This window comes from Myotis brandtii, unplaced genomic scaffold, assembly GCF_000412655.1.
Source record: "Myotis brandtii unplaced genomic scaffold, ASM41265v1 scaffold84, whole genome shotgun sequence".
NCBI lineage: Eukaryota > Metazoa > Chordata > Mammalia > Chiroptera > Vespertilionidae > Myotis > Myotis brandtii.
Window position 1 is genome coordinate 9,273,881 of NW_005371410.1, and position 23,324 is coordinate 9,297,204.

The following is a 23,324-nucleotide window of genomic DNA, read 5'->3' on the forward strand; positions in this document are numbered from 1 at the left end:
CAGGAGGGGCCGGGCGGGGGTGGGGAGGATGGGCGGAGACCCACCCCTGTGCCCATCGCAGCCTTGTAGCCCACAGTTCCTTTCAAGATGCACAAATTCATGCACTGGGCCCCTAATATAACAGAAATAAACAACTGGAATTTGAAATTTACAATACAATACCCTTTACAATAAATGGAGAGATATTCTGTGTTTGTAGACTGAAGATTTAGCATTATTAAGACATCAATTCTTCCCAACCTGATCTACAGATTCAATGGGATCCCAATCAGAATCCCAAAAAACTATTTTGTGGATATCAACAAACTAATTCTAAAGTTTATGTAAAAAGATAAAGACTGAGAATAGCCAACATAATACTGAAAAACAAATTTTAACTAGACTCATACAACCCAAATTCTGTGACTACAAAGCTATGGCAATCAAGACTGCAGAATTAGAAAAAAAAACAAATAACCAGAAAAACACATTAAAGGAACAGAATGGAGAGCTCGGAAATAGACCCGCATAAATACAGTCAACTGATCTTTGACAAGAAGCAAAGGTAAATAGAGAAAGAATGGTGCTTCCAACAAATGGCACTGCCCACATGCAAAAGAAAAAAAATTAGCATTAAAATTAACTCAAATTGTATCATAGATCAAGAGTAAGAAACTCCTAGAAAATAACATAAGTGAAAAACTAGGTGACCTTGACTTTGACCATGAATTTTTAGATACACCACCAAGAACAATCCATGAAAGAACTGGTAAGTTAGAATTCATTAAAACTAAAACATTCTGCTCTGCAAAATACACTGATAAGAAAATGAAGAGACAAACCACATATATTTATTTGCACAACATATATTTCATAAAGTACCTGTAACCAAAATATACCAAAGGAGAGGTTTTGATTGGGAAGGGATAATGGTGAGTTTGGGGGGAGCCATTTACAATTTGTGTGCTTTATGAACAATTCTTGGAACTGCACAATAAGACTTAAATATTTTAACAAAATAGAAGATAATTTCCTGAAATAAAAAAGTGACCATATCAACAGGGCTCACTCCAACCCAAGAAACACAATTCTGAAGCATCACCATCAAGACAGACATGGGGGGAGTTGCTTAAAGTTTTCTAGGCAGAAAAAGGCAAGTCCAATTCATGGGGAGGAAAAAGTCAGACTGGCTCATATTTCTCCACAGCAACCCTCATAAAAGGCAGGGGGTATAATTATCTCAGTTTGTAAAACAATTTCAATCCATCTTCATCTCTATTACCCATGGGGAGATGTGTAGAAGTTTCATAAATCTGAATGGTGTTTATTTCTGGATGATACCATTTAGGCCCTTTTTTTGGCTTTATTCTTTCTGAGTTGCTTACTTTTATTATAATCATGTTCCATTTTTACAAAAAATAAAAAATAAAGAATATTCTTAGAGGGCAGTGGAGAGGGAGAACTATATCACCTTTCACTTTGATGAGTTTGAAAGTTCAGACTCTAGGCTCAAACTACGTGAGTTTGAAAGCAAGTCTGCCTTTGACCAGCAAGTCAATACAATGGTTAACCATTATTTATGTACACATGCTCTTCCTTTCCCTTTTTTTCCTTTAACTGGACCACCTTCAGCTTATCTTAGAGACCAGCATCTATCTAGGAAATAAATACAGTAATTTGCCCAGCAAGATGAAAGAAAATTCACCCACTGGGTAATTAATACCCAGATAAAGCTTTTTACCTATACAACCATTGATCCTCACCTGTGGCAATTGGTGAAAATCCTAATAACTCATCTTAGACATTTATGCAGCACTTACTATGGGCAGATATCAATCTAGTTGCTTTATATACGTAGATTCTCTTAATGTTCACAAAATCCCCATAAGGTAGACATGTTTACCATCCTCTTCCTATAAATAAGAAGCTGGGGCCCAAAGAGGTTACATACCTTGTCAAAGGCCATTCATGTACCAAGTGGAGAAGCCAAGACTCAAAATCTTGTCTGGCCCCAGAGCACATATTCTGTGCATGTTACATATACTGATGTCAACTATTCCCTAGGAGACTGTGCTTAGCTGTGTAGTCTTATCTCAGTCGAGTGAGTTCGCCACCTACTATCAACCAAGCCCTGTTCCCAATGCCAATTCAAGCCTCACTGGGCACATGTCTGTGTGCTGCCTGAGGGCCTTCCATCCACCTGCCTTTCCTGCTGCCGACTGGGTGCCCTCTCCCCAAAATTCCAACTCACTACCAGTTTCAACTGCCCCATCCAAACCTTTATCCACGGTCAGGTCATACTTATGAGAAGAGACTATTTTTGGTTGTTCTATTTTCAGTTATTAGATTTTGTTACTTTTTGGGAGAAAAGAAAATCACTTCGACAGCAACTTTTTTATACTTGAAATAAATACTCTTTAATATCCAGTCATTAAAAGTGCATTAGTCTCTTTTCAAAAGGTTCCTAGAGTGCATAATAATAAAAATTTTAAGAGGCAGCTCAACCCCTGCTTGGCCCAGATCCTAGAGTGTGGGTATTCAAATAAAAGTCATCTCTTTCCCCTCTTCCTCCAACCTCCTTAATAAAAGGCAGTTCCTAGAAGAACTCCTTTTGTTTTGACACACAGGTAATTTTAGCTACAGTTCTTGGCAACACAAAGAATCTACTGCCAATTACAGCAAAATAGACAGAGATAGTGGATCCCGATTGCTACCGTACTGCCTTACCACCCAAGCCATCCAAACTTGTATCTACAAGGTGGGGATGAAATTAAGGTAAATGTGATATGCTGACTTAATACCCTAATAGCAGACAACAGGGGGCCAGAACTAAGCAGTGAGCTTAATACTGTGACATTCTGGACACACTCAAAGCACATTCAAGTGTTTCTTTCTTCTTTTATAAACAACAGTGACCACGGAGATTCATTAGGAAGCTGTCAGCTGATAACAGTGTAGAGCCCTCACCTAAGACTGGAGAGTCAGTTGAGAGCTCTTCACCTCTCATTCCCTTGATTTTTGATGTTATGTCCTCTTAGCACATAGTTAGTGACAATTAGCTTACAATATGAGGTTTCTCGCTTCTAAATTGCTGAGATTAAAATGACTAGTAAGGAGCAAAGAGATGACTGAAATGGTTATGCAACTGTCAAACAAATATGGAATGAGGTGCACTACTATTTCTCCTCTGGAGGAAGGAAGGGATCTAACATTTGTCAACTGCCATTATTATCTGCTACCTCATTCCATTAAAAAGGTGAGGCTCTGAGAAGTGACTTAAGCTGGCCCCAAGGACATGAAGCTTAGGAAGAAACTAGAAGCAGGATTTACAGAGTGTGCCTGGTTCCAAGCGCATGACCTATCCACTATACCAGGATGCTCCTGACAATGTATGTGAAAATGCAGGCTTCTCACAAAGGGAACTAAGAAATGTATCACAAGTGCAGGTACATTCAAAGCAAGTTTTTTTCTTGACAGCTCACAAAGGGAACTAAGAAATGTATAAGTGCAGGTACATTCAAAGCAAGTTTTTTTCTTGACATTTAACAGGGATGCCTAGATTTTATACTTACTATACAACATATACAAATATATCATCAAGATATATGAATTTCAGAGAAAGATCTTTCACTGTTTTCTTCCCAAATATATATTTATACTTTCCCTTTCAGTGTAGAGAGTACAGAGAATGATGCCTCCCTGCTGTCAACCATGAGCCTGGAATGTGGCCCTCTATCCCAGTGCAAGTCATCTCTGAACACTGCCGTTCGGCAAGAGTAATTTTGGAATGGAATCACTGGTGGGCTCCAGTCAGCCAGCCACTCTGCAAGTTTCTACCAAGAAAGAGCCCTACTTATATGTCAGGCATTGATATACAGAGAGAGAAGATGGTTTCTTCCCTCCAGAAATCTGAATTAGAATTGGGAAGACAGGGGGTAAATGAATGATTACCCTGGATAAATGCTCTAAGATGTTACAGAAACCCAGACTTTGGCACAGAATGGGAAAGCCAGAACACCAGGACAGGCTTCCAGTGTAGGATTTGGCCAGGTATTCCTAGCAAAGTACTCAGAAGCAAGTTAGGACCAGAGCCTAGAGTGTGAATGTACTGGAGGGAATAAGAACAATTTGGATGTGAGGTCCAGGAGCTAAGGCGGGTGCAGATCCTATAGGACCTGCTGTGCCATTTACAGAAAAACACTGAGTTTTATCCAGGGGCAAAGATATGTCATTGTGAGCCAGTGAGCAGAGAATTAACATGACCGGATTGAGGTTTTAGTAAAATCACTCTAAAATAGAGGACAGTTTGAAATGGGGAAATATTAGAAATGAGGGGAACATCAGGTAGGTGGCCTACTACCAGAAGTCCTAATTATGAGGGTCTGAGCTAAGAAAGTGACAGTGGGGACAGATCAAAGGATTATTTAGGAGAATAAAGTGCCCAGTTTGTTGACAGTCTAGGGATGATGGACAAGTGAAGGTTAGGTAACACCCAGTATTCCTACTAGGGCAACTTGATACATCACTAAAAGAAGAGAGGTTGGTAAAAATGAAAAGATGATAATATTTGGTTTAGATACTTTTCCTTAATTGGTTTTTAAATTGTGATTGCTTTATTTGTAACATTCCTAGTAGTGTGGCACTACTAAATAAAATTTCATTATTTAATGACAGTAGTAACACCCACAAGACATCTTAAAAATGATCAAATAGCTTGGCCCATTTTCCCCAGAATAAGGTAATGCATGAGGAAATGCAGAAATCCAACAATAAGAAATAACGAATACATGACCAGATAATACATTTCTGCAAGTGCAAATACAGCACATGGCCAACACAAGCACAAATCATACTGCAGTGTATTGTCAGCCAAAAATCATACACAGCTTCCCAACAGGAGTTTGCAGTGTGCGTCCACACTGCTCTCGCCTCTTTGCCCTAAAGGCAATGCTTAGATTTATCACTATGAATGTTGACAGAAGATTAAACTCTAACTAGAATGTAGAGTTCATCTACATTTGGAGATACAAAGAAGGACAGTAATCCCCAACTCAAATGCCCTCAGTGACAGTCGGATAATAGAAATCAAGAAAGTAGCCTGGATGGAACATAGTAGGGAGTGGTGAAGACTGCAGCAAATGGAGGCATGTTTACCCCCATTTGGTGTTTTAAAACATAGTTGCAAATTTCTTGACACTTAGCCCATGGAGAGGTGGGGTCTATAGCCCTTCCTCCTACATTCTGATGGGCTTGAGACCACTTCAACCAATAGAGTAAAAGAAAAGTGACAGTACAACCTCAACAATAGGTCCTTGTTAAATAGAAAACTACAAGCCCAAAATGGCGTCACTAGTGCTAACAGCCCATGATTCCAAATTTAATACCTGATCCAATAGTAGTGTCAACCCCTCCTAGAAATACAATCTTAATCAACCAGTCTGCAACTTTCAGGGTAATCTGAAATTTTACCCAAGTGTCACAGGGTAATGTCATGCGGGCCCTCTTCCATTCCCTTTTCCCCCAAAAGATGTCCTGGCCTAAAAATAATCATCCCTTTTCTTCTGTTATTAGCTCCCTTGCCCCACTCTTCTTCCTATAAAAACCTTCTAGTTTATACAACCTCTCGGAGGTCCTTTTAGTTCCTAGATGGGATGTTGCTTGATTCGATGATCACCTAATAAAACCAGATTTACTCGGTTGATTTCGTTTTAACATCCTTAACGGCCAGGTGGCTTTTGCCTTGTTCTGCTGGAACATTTGCTCTTGGATCACTGAGCTGCCCTGTAGGAAGGACACTGAGGCTGCCATGTTCCAGAAGAGGACCACGTGCAGAGAAGGAACGCTGCATAGAGACTCAGGGAAGCCCAAGGAGCCCCAAACCATCCCAGCTCAGGCACATGATACATGAATAACGACACCTCCACGTGACTCGCCTCCAGAATTTAAGTCTTCCAATTGAGGCCCTGGACACTGTGGAGTAAGAACAAACCATCCCCACTACATCTTGTCAATTCCTGACCCACAGAACCCATGAGCCTTAAGAAAGGGTAGTTGTTTTCCAACACTAAGTGCTGAGATGATCTGTTAGGCAGAATAAAAACTAGAAGTTCTGCTGCCATGTGGGGGTGCAGGGCCAGTGTCAGAAGACCCTCCCATGTATCAAAGCAGCCAGAAACTTAGATTTGTATGTGAGTTTTCTAATTGTTAGAACACACGTGGGCCAAGTAAAACATGATTGTGACCACCAGTTTGCAACTGCTCGCATGTATACAGATTCTTTGGAGCAAAGAGCTGTGACCTTGATGACAGCCCCTTTCAGGAAGCATGTAGTCAGCAGTTCAGTCCACTGTGCCAACACCACTCTACACCGTGCCAGTTTTATTGTCACTTTTCCTTAGACCACATTAGACAAGAGTCAGCTCCAGTGAAGGCTAAGAAATTCCCAAAAATTATTCCTAAAAGCACTCTAGGATTTGCTCTAATGTTAAATCTCCAATGGATTTTAAGTTCTATATTCGAATGCCTCAAAGCCATGCATGAAAATAGAAGTCAAGGCCAGTAAGTTTGGAGTCACAAATGTGAGCTCCAAGGGCATGCCCGTGGTCCATAACCCAACACCGACCAGGAACTCAGCTGTAGAATAAAGGGGCACAGAGCCTAGTACATTATCTATCTATCTATCTATCTATCTATAAAAGCCTAATATGCAAATTGTCCCCACAGGAGTTCAACTGGGAGACAGGGAGTTAGATCGCTTGCTATGATGTGCGCTGACCACCAGGGGGCGGTGTGGAAAGAAGGAAGGCCCCGGCCGGCAGCCGAAAGGCCCTGATCGCCCTGATAGCTGGCCAGGCCTAGGGACCCTACCCATGCACAAATTTCATGCACCAGGCCTCTAGTAGGTCAATAAAAGATAAATGGATAAAAAACCAACTCAGTAGGTAATTTGTCTGATCTTTCTTTACATTATATGTTGGCGTCTTCACACACACACACACACACACACACACACACAAGCTAATCTAGGTTCACTTAGGTCTTAAACTAATGTAAATTGTTAAGCCTCTAAAACATAATTTGCAAGTTCTCCTAAGTTTTTATACCTGATGGGGAATAGCTAGTTCATTATGGTACACCATAGAATAAAAGCTTTGCCAAAAATGAAAAGCCTTAAACAACCCAAAAAGGCCATTCTTATTTAATCTACTAACCAGGGAGGTTTGTATACAACATTTAGTTGTGAAAGAAAACAAAAAACAAAACAGACTCCTATGTGCATCTCTGTAATTTTTACCAAATATCACGCAGACCTAAATTAATCTTCTTGTAAGTGACTAGGGCTTTGTTTGTCTGCTTGTTTTAATTTTCTTCATAAGGAACAGAGACAAAAGTCCTGTGAAACTACACAAGAATGTTTACTTATAAATACATGGCATTCAACAAATTAGCATTCTATTTACTTCCTGTGAAATCACTGTTGCACAGCCATCTGTAGAAATGAGCTATGATATAAATTACCAGATGATGACTTGGACATGAACTCACAGAGCAAGTTCAAACCCATTCTGTGATCTGCTCGGGAGGCATTCGGAGTAGGATGGCTCAGAATGGCCAGAAGTTGATACCATGGCCAGGAGATTCCGTCCCTTCCTTTCTGCTTGAATTTCACAGACCACAGGCCTGTGTGCACAGAAAAGTGCTTGAGACATGTGAAGAACATGTGCTACCTCGTCTGGATTATAAATGAAGGACTCAGAACTGATGTGGGACACCCAAGGAAATTCTGGTTTCTTCAGCATTCATAAGTGGATATTCAAGACCATGAAGTGCTAAGAGTTTACAAGAAAACTGGAGGGGATATCCTGAGACTTAGAGCCAAGGCCTCCAGTTCTCCTAATAATGTTCCCTTCTCTCCCACCTTCTTTTTATCGCATGTACAGGATGAGCCTGAAGGCGGATAACAAGGTAGAAGCTTGAAAACACTATCATTTTGAAGCCTATAAAATCACTGCTCAAGCTTCTCTCTGGGAGTTAAGCTGGGCAAGTGGTTCATCATGTGCCCAATAAGTTCTGAGACTCCACTCATCAAACCAGGCTCTTCTCCGTTTCATTAACCCAGGACTCCAGGAGACATGGCTTCAGGGAAGAAAGGATCTTATGTTGCTGTAACATTTACAACTGCTTCAAAATACTCTGCTACCGTGAACGTCTGAGTGTGTAAAAGTATGTGAGAAAGAGAGAGAGAAAAGACACAGAATAAAACTTCATTTTATTTTTTAAAAAAAGCATTTTAGCTTAGTTTTTCTGAGCTAAGATATTTAGTATCCTGAATACTATTAAAAGTTAGCTCTTACATTAATAAGTAAAGGTTCCTATAGCAATTCAGAATTGAGGCAGGAAGGCAACTAAAGAAACCAAAAACTCAAACTTGACCCTTTGGAATGGCAACCCACTGATGTCACCATAAGGATCACACATATCTAACTAAGATATTGAAACACAAACTCTACCCATATGGTTCCATAGTAAATAAAGAAAAGGGGGAGGTTCAAACAGGACAGAGCTCTGGGTTGGTGGGGTTCAAGGATAAACATTTAACTTCTATTTCTCTAGAAAAGCGTGTTACTTCCTATAAAAACCTTTAAAAATTGCCAGCATCTCACCATCTATATGTAGATATTAGCAAAAGCTTGATTTCCTTTAAAGAATTTATATTTTGTTTCCTCTCCAGCCCCAGAAGGCAACGCAACATAGAGAACAGATGGTGGGAACTAAGTAGGAGAAACTAAAGGTGAAAGTTTTCAAAGATGCACCAATTTAAATGTCTACCTCTGAAAAATAAAACCCTGTGCCTATAAATTAAGTTGATTTTATGTTTTCGTAACATGCTTATCATCACAGCTGAGATCCAGAACACATGCTCCGTGACAACAATCAAGAAAGGGTGTTCCCTGGGCCCATCCATTGACTGGTCCAGAAATCCAGCTCACACATCCAAAATGTTTGCTTCTTTTGATGTCTCTGGGTTAGACCATAGGTTTTCAAACTCTATAAAGTGTCGCTTTTGTTCAAATAAAATATTAGCAAAAGTGTGAACAAGTCTCTGGATGCAGACTTGCCCAGTGAAAGGGTGCTTGTGGTCGGGTGCAGGGGGTGGCAGAGTCTGCCTACTTCCCCTCTTCACCCCTGAGTGATGGTAGGATTCTTCTGCTTGGGCAAGGCTCAGAGGGAAGACTGCAGATGGCTGGTTTTGTGTGAAATGTGTGCATTCCGTGTCCAGACTCTTACATATTTCTCCACATTGCTCAGTGGGACAATGCTCTGGAAAATCAGGCTGAAGGATTTCACTTTCTACTCTGCTGGAGATGGGATGTTCTCGTCTCTTTGCCATCTATGCACTAGATGGGAGAGTGTGGCTGTCAATAAAACTTTGGAAGAGAGTAAGGCCATCATGAGGCAGTGGCACCAGGCTCTTTGTGTGCTTTTGCAATCTCCCAGCTAGCCAGATTTCGGTGGTCTTTTCCTGAAACCTTTGGGCAGAAGATAAGACATTCTCTTCTTTGTTTGGCACTTTAATCCTATTACTTCACACCTGGTATTTGAACCAGTTTGAAGTAATGCTGGTTAGTGAAATAGGGAGGGTAACACTAAGTGAAGGGAAGGGCAAATCTATTACAATTTCATTGTAAATCATTTCCTTGACTCACCAGGCAGCCAGGCATTCTAAGCAATGTCAGGGATAATAGAGATTTATTACAACAAATTAAGGGCTAATCAGAGTGTGTTCTGAGATAAACAACATGGTAAAGCAAATATAAATGTCTAAGAGGAAGCATTGGCCGGTAAAAGACTCATCTCATCAGTGTAGGTGGTAGTAGAAAACCAAATTCTGTTCAGATTTCACTTACTTTGTATAAATTTCTGCACTGTCCCATGTGTACATGAGAGATTGTTGAGAATAATACATGTATTGACACACACTAATTTATTCAACAAATATTTACTGTGTATTCCATGTGGATACAACATGGTGATAGACACTGTATGGGATAGAGAAGAGTGAGTCATACTGGGAGTTCATGGTCTGATATGTCCATGGAGGAAGACAAATAACAGTGAAGGTTGCAACTAAGAACCAAATGCACAGGATGAGCTATTGGTACCATGGGCCTCCGTGAGCCTGGGAGGTGGGTCACAGGATGCTGTGCCAGGGATGGCAGCTAAAAGGAGGCTTGTTGTGAGGTTGAGTCTGGGGGTGTGATTGGATTTGGAGAGTCTGGCAAGAAAGGTGAAGATGTGTAGGAGAGATGGCCTAGAGGTGGACATCAGGCAATGGTATTCAAGGAACAATGAGGGTATGAGTAGGTCTGAGGTCTTTGTTAGGTTGTGGCAGAGAATTTTGGAAAGTGCATAGAGGCAAGATTACATAAGGCATGAAATGTTATCTACAGGTGTCTTCCTGATAGCAGCATTAGTTTCTCATGGGGGGGGGGGGGAATATAAAATATTCTCCATTCTTTCAGACCTTGTAATTAAACTAAGTGGGATTTATAACTCAATTTAATTCTAATTATTTGTTTTTTATTCATTTTCTTAAGGCTTCCTGAAGAGATTTTATAATGATCAGTGCTTGATGTCATTATGTAACTAGATTTATGACATTATTTAATCATCTTCCATTATTTTATTTTTCATAACCAAATGTTATGCTGAATTCCTGTTCTTTCGTGGGGGAGTTTTACAATGAGGGTTGCAAGTTTAAGAAAATCCATCTTCTGACTAAGATCTTCTGTGTCAGTAACAAAGATGTTACAGTATAAGGTTTTTAGAGAAAATATGGCCTAGTTGCCCGGAAGGCAGAAATACACTGCTAAGTGAAAATCAATGAACTAATTCTGTTAAAATAAGGAAGGGCGAAAAATAACCTTGGAACCTGGTGACTTTGGTTGGTTTAGTGTAGTAAAAATTAACCTAATTTAGCCTTTACATTTCATTCATTTTGATACTTTTCCACATCAGTATTATGATATCATTTTACCCCGTGGTGTTGCATATTAAATCTCCCTACTCATGTCCTCATTGTTCCTTGAATACCATTGCCTGATGTCCACCTCTAGGCCATCTCTCCTACACATCTTCACCTTTCTTGCCAGACTCTCCAAATCCAATCACACCCCCAGACTCAACCTCACAACAAGCCTCCTTTTAGCTGCCATCCCTGGCACAGCATCCTGTGACCCACCTCCCAGGCTCACGGAGGCCCATGGTACCAATAGCTCATCCTGTGCATTTGGTTCTTAGTTGCAACCTTCACTGTTATTTGTCTTCCTCCATGGACATATCAGACCATGAACTCCCAGTATGACTCACTCTTCTCTATCCCATACAGTGTCTATCACCATGTTGTATCCACATGGAATACACAGTAAATATTTGTTGAATAAATTAGTGTGTGTCAATACATGTATTATTCTCAACAATCTCTCATCTACACATGGGACAGTGCAGAAATTTATACAAAGTGAAATCTGAACAGAATTTGGTTTTCTACTACCACCTACACTGATGAGATGAGTCTTTTACTGGCTCATGCTTCCTCTTAGACATTTATATTTGCTTTACCATGTTGTTTATCTCAGAACACACTCTGATTAGCCCTTAATTTGTTGTAATAAATCTCTATTATCCCAGATATTGCTTAGAATGCCTGGCTGCCTGGTGAGTCAAGGAAATTATTTACAATAAAACTGCAATAGATTTGCCCTTCCCTTCCAATTTCACTGAACAACATTACTTCAAACTGGTTCAAACACCAGGTGTGAAGTAATAGGATTAAAGTGCCAAAGAAAGAAGAGAATGTCTTATCTTCTGCACAAAGGTTCCGGGAAAAGACCACCGAAATCTGGCTAGATGGGAGATCATTAAGCACATAACAGTCTGGTGCCACTGCCTCCTGATGGCCTTACTCTCTTCCAAAGTTCTAGTGCACAGATGGCAAAGAGACTTGAGAACATCCCATCTCCAGCAGAGTAGAAAGCGAAATCCTTCAGCCTGATTTTCCAGAGCACTGTCCCACTGAGCAATGTGGAGAAATATGTTAAGAGTCTGGACACGGAATGCACGTTTCACACAAAGCCAACCATCTGCAGTCTTCCCGCTGAGCCCTGCCCAAGCAGAAGAATCCTACCATTAGACCGACTTTAGAACTCTACAAATCCCAAGTCATCTCCACTGCAGCCTCCTTAGCATCTTGTTCACCCATGAGGTGTTCAGACTCATCACGGTAGCTACTTCAATTGGGATTGAGTCCATCTATCTGACCTTGCTAGAAGAGATACAACCCTGACAAGTTCCCTGCAAGGCACATTGGTGCGGAGAGGATTTAGCCCAATGGCTCTCAGATAGAGCCTTCCACATTGAACTTTCCACCTAAACATAGAATCCCTCTTGGATAGTATCTTCACTGTTAGAAGCCCAAGCCCACCTACACAACCTCTGGAGGAAGTTGGGTGAGGTGGCAAGCAAGGAAGAGAGTCCCCAGTCTAAGCTGTCAGACTCCCAAAAAACTGATGAATCACCTTTCTTCCTGTCTCGGTAAGAGGAGGGACAAGAAGCTGCTAGCACTCTATGGGCTGACTCCTGGCCTCCATCAGTTCACCCAGACTCTGCCAAAGTGAAGCTGATTTAACACTGGATTCTGTTTATCAACATATACACTGTGATTTTCTACAATGACTGAGGTAAATATAATGTTCAAAAAAGGTTGGACACTAGAAATACATTTACAAAGCATTGTGGAATCTCAACCCTGGGCTATATGTTAGCATTATTATTCCAAAAAATGTTTAATGGAGATATATTAATACAATGTTGGCAGCTGTTTCTTTGGGGAGAAAGGCTACCCTTAAGGTCTTAAATGTTCAAACGATCTTGTATGAAATGAGAGTGTTAGTAGATAACTGGTCACTGGCTAACATTGTGGTACATATATACAATGGAATACTACTTAGCCTTAAAAAAGATAAAATATCACCATTCACAATAACATGGATGGATGTTAAGAGTATTATGCTATGTGAATAAGTCAGAAGGAAAAAGACAAGAACTGGATCATTTCACTCATATGTGGGATATAAAAACAAACAAACAAAACCGAAACAAACTCAGATATAGACAATAGAAGGGTGGTTACCAAAGGGAAAGGGGGGAGGCAGGAATGGAGAGGGTAAAGGGGGTCAAATACATGGTGATGGAAGGAGCTACACAATGGTAGTGAGCACACAATGTACTATACAGATGTTGTGTTATAAAGTGTACACCTGAAATTTGCTATTAACCAAAGTTACCCCAATAACTAAAAATATAAAAATAAGTTAGTTCATCATACTATTTTTTGAACTCCATGAAAAAATTATATTTTAAACTATTTTAAGATAATTTTAGATACATATCACTTTTATTCACAATTAAAATAGAATTTGACTGAAGGAGGTTTATAAAATTGCTTCATTGCTTTACAGCCATAAATAAAGCTTGAATGCCAAATGCCAATTTAAGGATGGGTATCTACATATTGCTTTAACATATGGGTGAAATTCCACAGACACCTACAAAATAAGAATGCTTTGTGAATAGGTTTCAGTCTAGCTCTTTTGTAAATGAATGCCTATCATATAATGTGGCTGTGTAGACTCTGGCAGGAATAATGTTTCTATCAAAGACAGATTTATGTGATAGGCCAATAAACCCCAATGTGGGCAATTTTGAGATTGCAACAGGAAAAAGACAAAGAAATTTAGGGTAAAAACAATTTTAGGAAAAGAAGTATTGAAGTATTGATCTCCATTTTTTCTGCCCCGCCTTTTTATTGAATTTATTGGGGTGACACTGGTTAACAAAATTATACAGGTTTTAGGTGCACAATTCTACAACACACCATCCATACACTCTATTGTGTGTTCACCACTCCAAGTCAAGTCTGGGACACTAAAAATAAGCATTATTCAAACCTTTTGAGAAACTTGATTCCAAACTGTTTCTCATGAAAATCTTTGTAACTGGGGGAGCTAATCATGGCAAACCACGTGGATAATGTTTATTTCTAGACCTCTAATTGAGCATAGTTGTAAATGTGCTATCAAAGTACCCTCACGTATAAAATAAGCAGCTAAATTCAGCAGTCCCCCACCCTCCCAGCTCCACAGCCAGGACAATTCTGGTTGGCTCCTATAGCAATGATTTGGACTGTCCTGCCAATCAACATAAGATAGGTCCCCATTGACAACATCACTGCCAAACAGACGGATCCTTTGAAGTTCTTCATGGCACTGCCCCCCTCACACTGCCTGTGCCTGCCATTTTCATTCTCTCTCTCACTCACTCTAAGTTGTCTCTTAGCTCACTTTCCTGTTAGTTGTCATTAGTCATATCTGCAGATGATGGATTAGTCACGTGCCTTTCAGGGTCTTATTATTCTGTTTGGGTAAATGGTGAATTGGCACTTGCTGTCTAGGGAAATAAAAGAGATGCTGAATTAATGAGCATGGTTAATTTGAATTCTCAAGAGTGGCTCAACAAACCAGGCTGCTTTGAACAGAAATCTGCAACTCGGATATTCTGACCTTTTAAATGCCATCAAAAGTGTAATGTAAGTATACTTTACTTCTGCTACGGTAGCATAAATCAGAAAAACTGGCTTAATTAGTTTTGTTTGCAGTAGCTGAGTTATTAAAAAATACAAGTCCTTGAGAGCAGTTGGTGTTGCCATCTGGCCCATCCCTTTGCTGCTGGTCTCTTTCCCTTCTGTTTCTTGCCGTCCAGAAGCTGACACCTCTCCAGACATACGGCATTTGGGCTGTTATTACAAGTGGATGTGTGAGGACAGGACTAAGGTCAGTCCACCTTCACAAAAAACATTTACCTAGAAGGAATGTGGCCTCGGAGTGGGGAGAGTCTATGTGGAAAGAAACGAGTAGTAAGGTTGTTGGCCTCTCAGGCAAGGGGCAAGAATACTTCTAATAATGCATCTGAGCAGCTGTCCATCAGCTGTGAACTGTGCACCCCAACTGGCCTAACCACAAGTTCCCAGATCCAAGCTCCTAAATCACCAGGTCTTCTAAGCCATAGTCTATTGACGTTCTTCTTGTCCCACTCTCATCATTTCAGGTCTCTGGTTCTTCAGAATTTTCAACAGGAAAAGGTAAAGGATGTTTCTGTATTCCACTTAGAGTTTTACTAAACACTAGAGGCCCGGTACATGAATTTGTGCACGGGTGGTGTCCCTCGGCCTCACAGGTGATTGAGGCCAGCCAGCCGGGGTGAGGGACCACGGGAGGTTGGCCAGCCATGGGAGGTTGGCCGTGGGAGCGCACTGACCACCAGGGGGCAGCTCCTGCATCGAGCGTCTGCCCCCTGGTGGTCAGTTCACGTCATAGCTACAGGCCAGTCATCTGGTCATCCAGTTGTAACGTCACTTAGGCTTTTATATATATTGATTATCCCTTCTTCAGTGGCCTCCGGGTTTAGAAGATTAAATGTCTTCCTTATAACACTGATTCCATGCCTTGGGAGTCAGCTTGATTCTAGTCCTCTAGTCACTTGGCAATTGGCCTTGTGAATTTCTCTGGAAACCAATTTCCTCAATCAGAAAATGGGAAAGTTGAACTGGATAAAATGTAGAGTACTTTACAGATTGAAGTTCTATGATTCTGTGACTTCTTGAACTAAATACAACTACAGTGTCCTCTTTCTATTTGTTAGTATTAAAATCTATTCTCAGTTAACTGAACTAATAAAATATACACACACAAGCATGTAAATATTTACCACTAATTGTTTTTTTTTCCTTTTTTTCCTACTGATAAGAAAGCACACACCATGTTCCAAGTGCAATTCATGCTTCTAACCATTTTTGAACCAGTTAGCAATTATGGACACTCAGGAAGCTGTAGTTACACACAACCCAGATCAGGGATTTCCCCTGAAATTCAAAGAACCCCTCAATTTTGGAAGAAAGATGAGAAGACCTTTCAGTTTCCTTTGCAACCATGGCTAGAAGACAAAATTCTCCGTTTAAAGTAATGATAAATACACCTGACTAGAAAAGCCAACTCACTCAGGAAGCATCAGAGAACACCTTTGACTTCTTGGTCATCGAAAGTTCACCAAAACATTTATCCCTTAACCGTAGCAGCAGGCATAAGTGGCGCTACAAATGTTTTGTTTGCAAGATTTTAAAACGTAGGAATTCATAGTACTTTATGTAGCTGAAAATAAAAGTGAAAGGTTTTTTTTAAAGGTCATTCAATATCTTCAAATTCAATTTATTTAATGTTCTATTAAACACTGAATAGTGTGTGTGTGTGTGTGTGTATAAAGCTTGAATAATTAAATCACTCTTTTGAGCAATCACCAAACCCATCTTTGTGCCTGACATTTCTGTCTCATAGAAAAGCCTACAGAAGGCCTAAATAACTGAGGATATAAAAAACACTAATAACTATTATTCCGGAGGTTGTTATCTGGTAAGTGACTGTGTGCCTGGTTTCACTCCAGGCCCATGACCAGGTCCCAAGACCTGCTGCACCCTTCCATAATGATTCAGGTACAGAAGCTCTGCTCTGTAATACATAACTCTCTGTTACGTGAAAACTGTAAATGATTCAACCAGATGTGAATAACCCAGTTACTGCCTTTTATCTCAGGGAGGACAAACCGGTATTGCCTTTATAAGGACGATAATGCAACCTGCTGTTTCTCTGCCACTTTCCCTTTTCTAAATCCCTCTCTGCCACTGCCTGGCTGTGGCTTAAGGATCCTCTTTCTCAGAAAGAGCAGCCATTCTTCCTACTGGAGGCTCCTGAAGGGCGCTCTCAAGAGGAGGTGATTATGTCAGGCGCCGCAGTAACCTGAACCTCGCCGTTTCGCAGATTAGACAGAGACACTTCTAACTTAGAGCTGAGATTTCGTATCTTTATTCTCAAGTGTCCCATGGTCTATTCTTGAAATGGAATCTCCAATTTCCTAGAATTCTTGCAATTCAGCCTATTTCAGAACTTGAAATTATTCTCAGTGTTTCCCAGAGTCAAATTCAAAATAATTTTTTTTCTTAAGTGTGCACAAATGCTTGTCCTAAACATTATGTATTAAAGTACTCTTAAAAGCAACCTGGCTGAGTCCGAGTACCTAAGAAGCAAGTATTTCTGAGTTTGTTTAGAAAGATCTCAATTCTCTGAAGCATAGTCAAGACCCCCAAAATAAGCAAAAATGAACCTTAGAAAGCCACAATAATTACAAATGCATGGCACATGGGCCAGGCACTAAAGCTCATGCACTTCATTCATATAAGGACACTTCAAGACCCCTCACTCTTATTTTAAAGAGTTCTCATGAGTGTGGTTTTTCACTCTCCTGAGGTATGACCAGCCATTAGCAACAGCAGAACAGAATTTAGAAACAATGAGAAAATGAGTTAAGTCAGGCCAGCTGAGGACAGCAAGGAATACCGCTAACAATAGACTGGGACTTGAAGTGACTTAAAATCTATTATTTTAAAATAGACATGGTGGGAGGAGAGAATAACCACCCAGGGCCCTTTAATGTAGGAACTCACAGCTCTATCTAGCATAGGGAGCCCTGGGGTCTCTAAGCATCAGGAGTGCCTAAAATCTGAGACAGTTTAGAACCTAAGGTCATAAATTTCAGTCGGAAAGACATCATCAAGATACACTGACCCAATGCTGATACACAAGTACAACCTTACCCTTTTTTTTTTTTAACTTCAGCAAAATATGGCTTCGCACTCTTAATTTCTGACCAACAGAGCTTGACTGAGATCCCTACCCGTGGTCGGCAAACTGTGGCTTGCGAGACACATGCGGCTCTTTGGCCCCTTGATTGTGGCTCTTCCTAAGCCTTAGGAGTACCTTAATTAAGTTAATAACAATGTACCTACCTATATAGTTTAAGTTTAAAAAAATTTGGCTCTCAAAAGAAATTTCAATCATTGTACTGTTGATATTTGGCTCTGTTGACTAATGAGTTTGCCAACCACTGCACACCAACACATCCAGAATAATCTATCATTACTATGAGTAAATGCATAACCTTATAGCAAATCACTGTATCTGCACTCATTTGACACTTGTGAAGTTATCTCATGAAGTAGAATACTCGCCCTAACTTTTCACTTCCCCCATGCTTCATTCTAAATTCTTCCTATTAAAAAGATAAATGCACCACTAATTCAATAATCATACTTTTTCTACTGTATCTTCTGGAAAGTTGCAGTAAATAGGAAAGTACAAACATCTAATTGATTTCAGTTGGATCCAAATGACACAACCATAATCAGCTGAAAGGGATTCTGGTTGACCACAGCAGCAACTAGCTTAGTGGCTGGATGCATTTGGACATTTGTTTGCCTAAACAGTCAACTGAATGTTTGACATTGTTCAGATGCAATATTAAAGCTAATAAAATATACATTTACACACACATATATATAACAGATTATAGATACAGAAAATCTCCTTTGGAGAAAGATGAAAAGGATCCCCTAGAGTTAAAGAATGTGTCTCGTTTTGTGCTGTTATTACAGTGGAGTTGAAAACCTGACATTCTACTAGAAAATTCCTTTCCAAGCCATCTGGGCTTTCCAGTAATAGTTTGACTCTCAGATATAGTTTAAGAAATTTCAAAATATTCCCAATAGTAAGTTTTTATGTCATTAAATAAAAATGTAATCTAATACATTCTTATGATAAATGCAATGTGCACACACAAGTATGGTACAATAATTGATTCTATTTTTCAAAACATCTTAAATTGACGTCCTATCAAAGTGGATATAAGGCTACCAAGTTACCATATTAAAGTTTGAAGATCAAAAACTATTATCTAATTTTTTAACCATTTCCATCTCAGTTCACACAATAGAAAATATGCTCAGAGATCCTCAATTAAATCAGTTCTGGTATACTGTAACCATTGAAATTTTTCTCCCGAGAGATATTCAATTTCTGTTGTCCAAATTCATTCATAGGGATGCTATGGCTTTTTCTAAGCAAAATATAAGATTAATGAGAGCAATTATTCATGCTATACTGCAGCACTATTTAATTTACAGATGACCTTGCTTCAGAAAAGTCTGCTGGGCTTCTCCACACACACGGGTTCTTACCCCTCCATAAACGAGGCCATTTTGTGTTATCAGCATTTTTGTACACTCATTAGTAACCTCAACAGAGAATAAGGAGCAGCCCTAAGACCCAGGGTAAAACCTATAAACAGGCATTCACATTGCAGACGCTGTGTGATCTACATGCACCATTGGTATCCACCGGAAATGGGTTAGAAACTCACATTCTCCCTTTTCCATCTGGATGCAAAGGCTTTAAAAAGTAATCTCGAACTATCCATATACCAGGGTTTCCCAAAATTAGCCTAATAAGTCCACCCGCCAAAAACTCAAATTTTCAAAGCATAGCCCCCCAAAGTGCATTATAATACAGCCTTGCTCTGGGCTGAGAGGGGTGAAGTCTTACAGTACCTGTTGGGGTCAGTCCTTCTCGGTCCTGGAGTTCATTTCAGCAAAAAAGGGAAAAGTTAACTTTCTTCTCCCCAGGAGGCTTGGGTGTTTGAGAGCTTCACCCACACCAACCATCTTAAAAAGCCTGGGGCAACAGGCTTCACCTGAGGAGCTCATTTTGCAACGTGCTCAGGCCCAGTGCCAGACCAAGTCAATCTGCATTTGAGTGTGGGGCCCAGGCACAGGTGTTTTTTTCACAGCTACCACAGTGATTTTAATCTGCAGCCAGATTGGAAAACTCGGCTCCAAAGCAGTGATTCTGGATCAGGGGCAATTCTGCCCACACCCAGGGAACATTTGGCTGGGTCTGGGGACATTTTAATTAGTCACACCTGGGGGTGGTTCATGGGTACAGCCCAGGTTACTGCTAAATCTCCTACAACACACAAAACGACCCCCTCAAAACAAAGATTTCCATGGCCCCAAATGTGACCAGTGCTGCTGCTGAGAAACTGCTGCTCTAGAGAAAGAGTTAGTGGGAGAAACAGCACTCTTTCTATCTCTAGAGATACTCGCATGAAAGAGGAAAAGAGGCGATAAGAAGCCTTCAGGAGGAAGACTCGCAACCCTGACACTCCGTCCTGCAAGGCCAAATGAACTGACCTTGTCTAAGATACGAGAATAATGCCCTGTGTGCGCTCTCATTGGCTAGGTGATGTCGAAGGAGGGTATGAAGCTATTGTTCACTGGAACCTGCCCTCAAATGTCAAATTAATAATAACTGAGCAATACTTTCAGGAGAAAGAAGATAAACAATAAAATAAGGAGTAATGTTTCTTCTGCGAATTTTTTCTCAGTTGCTGATAACCAGAAATATGTGCTTCTAGAATTAAAATAAAATTCTTGTTATTATTTTTTTGACCGGGTTCATAATGTCCGAGGGGTGGACTACTTGTAAAGAAAGGCCTGGTGATCAGAATCATCCTTGTCTGGAAGGTTAACAATAGAACAGCTATTGCTACTGAAAGAACCTGAATCATCCATGGCATCCATGACCTGAGCGAAAACGTTTTCTGTTAAAAAGCAAAGATCTGCCAGCTGATAACTGGAAGCAAAAGCCCTTGGTCTCCTTGTGAAAGGGAACACTAAAAAAGTTTAATCCAACCTTGGATTTCAATGGAGTCAGGTAAACGAATCCCCCATTCTCAAGGAGGCTATCAGTTTGTGTACATTTATAGCTAGAAGTGGCTATTTAATTACTTGGTTTACAAATCTGGAATACAGCAAGTAACTTGAATGAATAGACAAATGCCTCAATGTCTAGATGTGATAAGTGTTGAATCTGCTTCATCTTTGCAAATGGAACTCTCTACAAATTGAAAACAAATAGTTGAATAATAACTTCTAAACAAGTTAAATGCATTCATGAGCATTTTGTTCAATTTACAGATTTTTTTTCCTGTGGCTTTTTATTTTTTTTTGGTCTTTGCTTTTGAATCAGCTACTAATTGAAAAGTGGCTATATAGCCTTAGATATTTTTAAGAGAAAACTGCCTAAAATTTGTCTTTGCATCCAGTTGGAAATTAAGCCAACTGTTTTAACCAAAGGAAACTCTTGGAGGTCAAGTTCATCTACTAATTAATCCAGTAGCTTGCCACTGAAGGCACAAGAAGACTTAAAGATGCTCAAGGCACAGTCAACTAAAGCAATTTTTTTTCACTAATGTTCCCTCCATGTATATATTGTGTCTTCTTGGAGGGATGTATATTCTTACAAGTAGGACAATATCCCACCGTCTCTGTTTCATTCTGCCATATAATGCAGACACTTCCACCTACTCTCACCTCCTTTCTGTTCATAATAAAAGCATGCAAGTGCTCATCCAAAACACTTGGCTCTCACACCAACTGCAACAGAATGACTCTGTAAGTGACTTGGCAAATCTGCAATTTGAGATTAAACTTGCTACTGGTTCCTATCTGTTTATAAACCAATGACTCAAGCAACGTGTGTGGTGATTTGTAAGTATAAAAGATCATGTCTTACCATCCATATCAAAAATTAATTTGTAACAGCAGGATAAATACAAGCTGCCAGTGTCTTGTTTATAGACTGATGATCCATGAACATTGTGCCACTTCATTTTCCAATTAATTACTGAACTAAAAACATAATGCAAATGTGCTACAAATATACCTTGGTGAGGATATCAACTGTCAAAAGATTTGTCACTTTAGAATGAGAAAAGAAGTAAACACACAAAAATTAAATATAGTGACATTCTAAATGACACATCAGATTTTCAACTAGATAAAATGGCTACATTTTAAAAATCATTTGCCTGACCCATGATGTTTATCTGAATCCAGGCAACAGTAAGCCATGATGTAATGTCATCCTTCTCTAGAGACAAACCCTACTTTATGCCAGGCATCGTTTAACAGTCGCACCTAAAAACTTTTCTTGTACACTAAATCATACATTGATTAAACTCAATGAGTTCTTTACTTTAAAAAGTCATTTTGTAGAGACAATAGTTGTGTAAGTTAACCACCTGCCCCTAAGTATTTTTTTTTGTTTAACATACATTTTCCTTAAAATAGTGCACATCATTTACTTTTCATGTTCATCAAAAAGTAATCAAGAAATGGAAAAGCCATTAAGGTCACCTTCCTGTTAACCCATTACCCCCTGAAGACAAGCTTCATGTCAGTGACGTATCCTTGGTAGTAACACAACCGAAATATCTTTCTCGATGCCTTTCATCCCTGTGAGAGCTGCACAGCCAAGGCTGCCCTCAGCATCGCGGCAGCATCTCTGCCTCTCCTGGAAAGAGTGAGTGACACGCAGTGAACTTAAAAGCCCCAGCCAGCCAGGAGGCCTCTACACAACGGGAGAATTGGCTTCTCCCTGTCTCCATCTCCCAACACAAACCACCAACCATCCGACCTTTCCCACCCTTTCTAGTTCCACGTGTGCTTAAGAGAACATTGGATGCATTAGAAGCCAAGCTTCAGGAGTCAATTTTCAGCACTACAAGAAAAGGATTAGGATGAAATGAAATCCAACAGGTAAATCCTCAAGTACAACATTGAAAATTTACCCCATTGTGTTGCTGCTAAAATTGGAAGCCACCACAGCTCAAAGCTGACTGCCACTGACTCCTGAGCAGCTTTCAAATAGAGTGAGAAACCTCAGATATTTTGAATGAAAAGAGCCCACAATTCATAAAACCAATCATTTTAGTTCCAACTCAACCATAAGTAACATAACAGGATGGTAAGGGGTTTTTCATTTGTTTTTTGAAGAAATTATTTTTTTCCCCTCTCGAGTTCAAGGTGGTTTCAGAACCAAGATGCAGAAAATTAAACCTCTTCCAACGGTTTAAAAACTTGGGTTTCAAGCAACCTCAGCAAATGCAGTGCATATTATGCTGTGGAAACCAAAGGAGTGTCCAAACACATCTGTACATTTTTTTAAAGGAACATTTAGACAACCGAAAAATATTTCTCATGTTAAAGTCAAAGAGCGTGCTATTTAGAATACGTTTCAGGGAGTTTGGTTAGGAGGGTTGGGTGGTTTTGAGTGAGTAGAGAAGGGAATCATTTGATACATTTTAGATGCAAAGTAAAGTCACATATTCATGCGAAGGCCCGCAACACCATAAAAAAAAATCAAGGTCAAGTAAAGCGTATTTATAGGCATTCAGGCAACCCAGCATCAAGCCTGTTTAGGGACACCATATTTCCTTTTTAATGATATTGGTTTTCATAATAAATAATCATATATATATATATATACCAGCAACCAGAATGC

The 23,324-nt window shown here is 39.9% G+C and overlaps 1 protein-coding gene across 1 annotated transcript in view; it reads right to left on the bottom strand.

Moving 5' to 3' along the window:
• CCDC85A (coiled-coil domain containing 85A) overlaps nucleotides 1-23,324 on the bottom strand; it is a 179,754-nt gene that overhangs the window by 136,708 nt on the left and 19,722 nt on the right. The gene's annotated exons all lie outside the window — the stretch shown is intronic.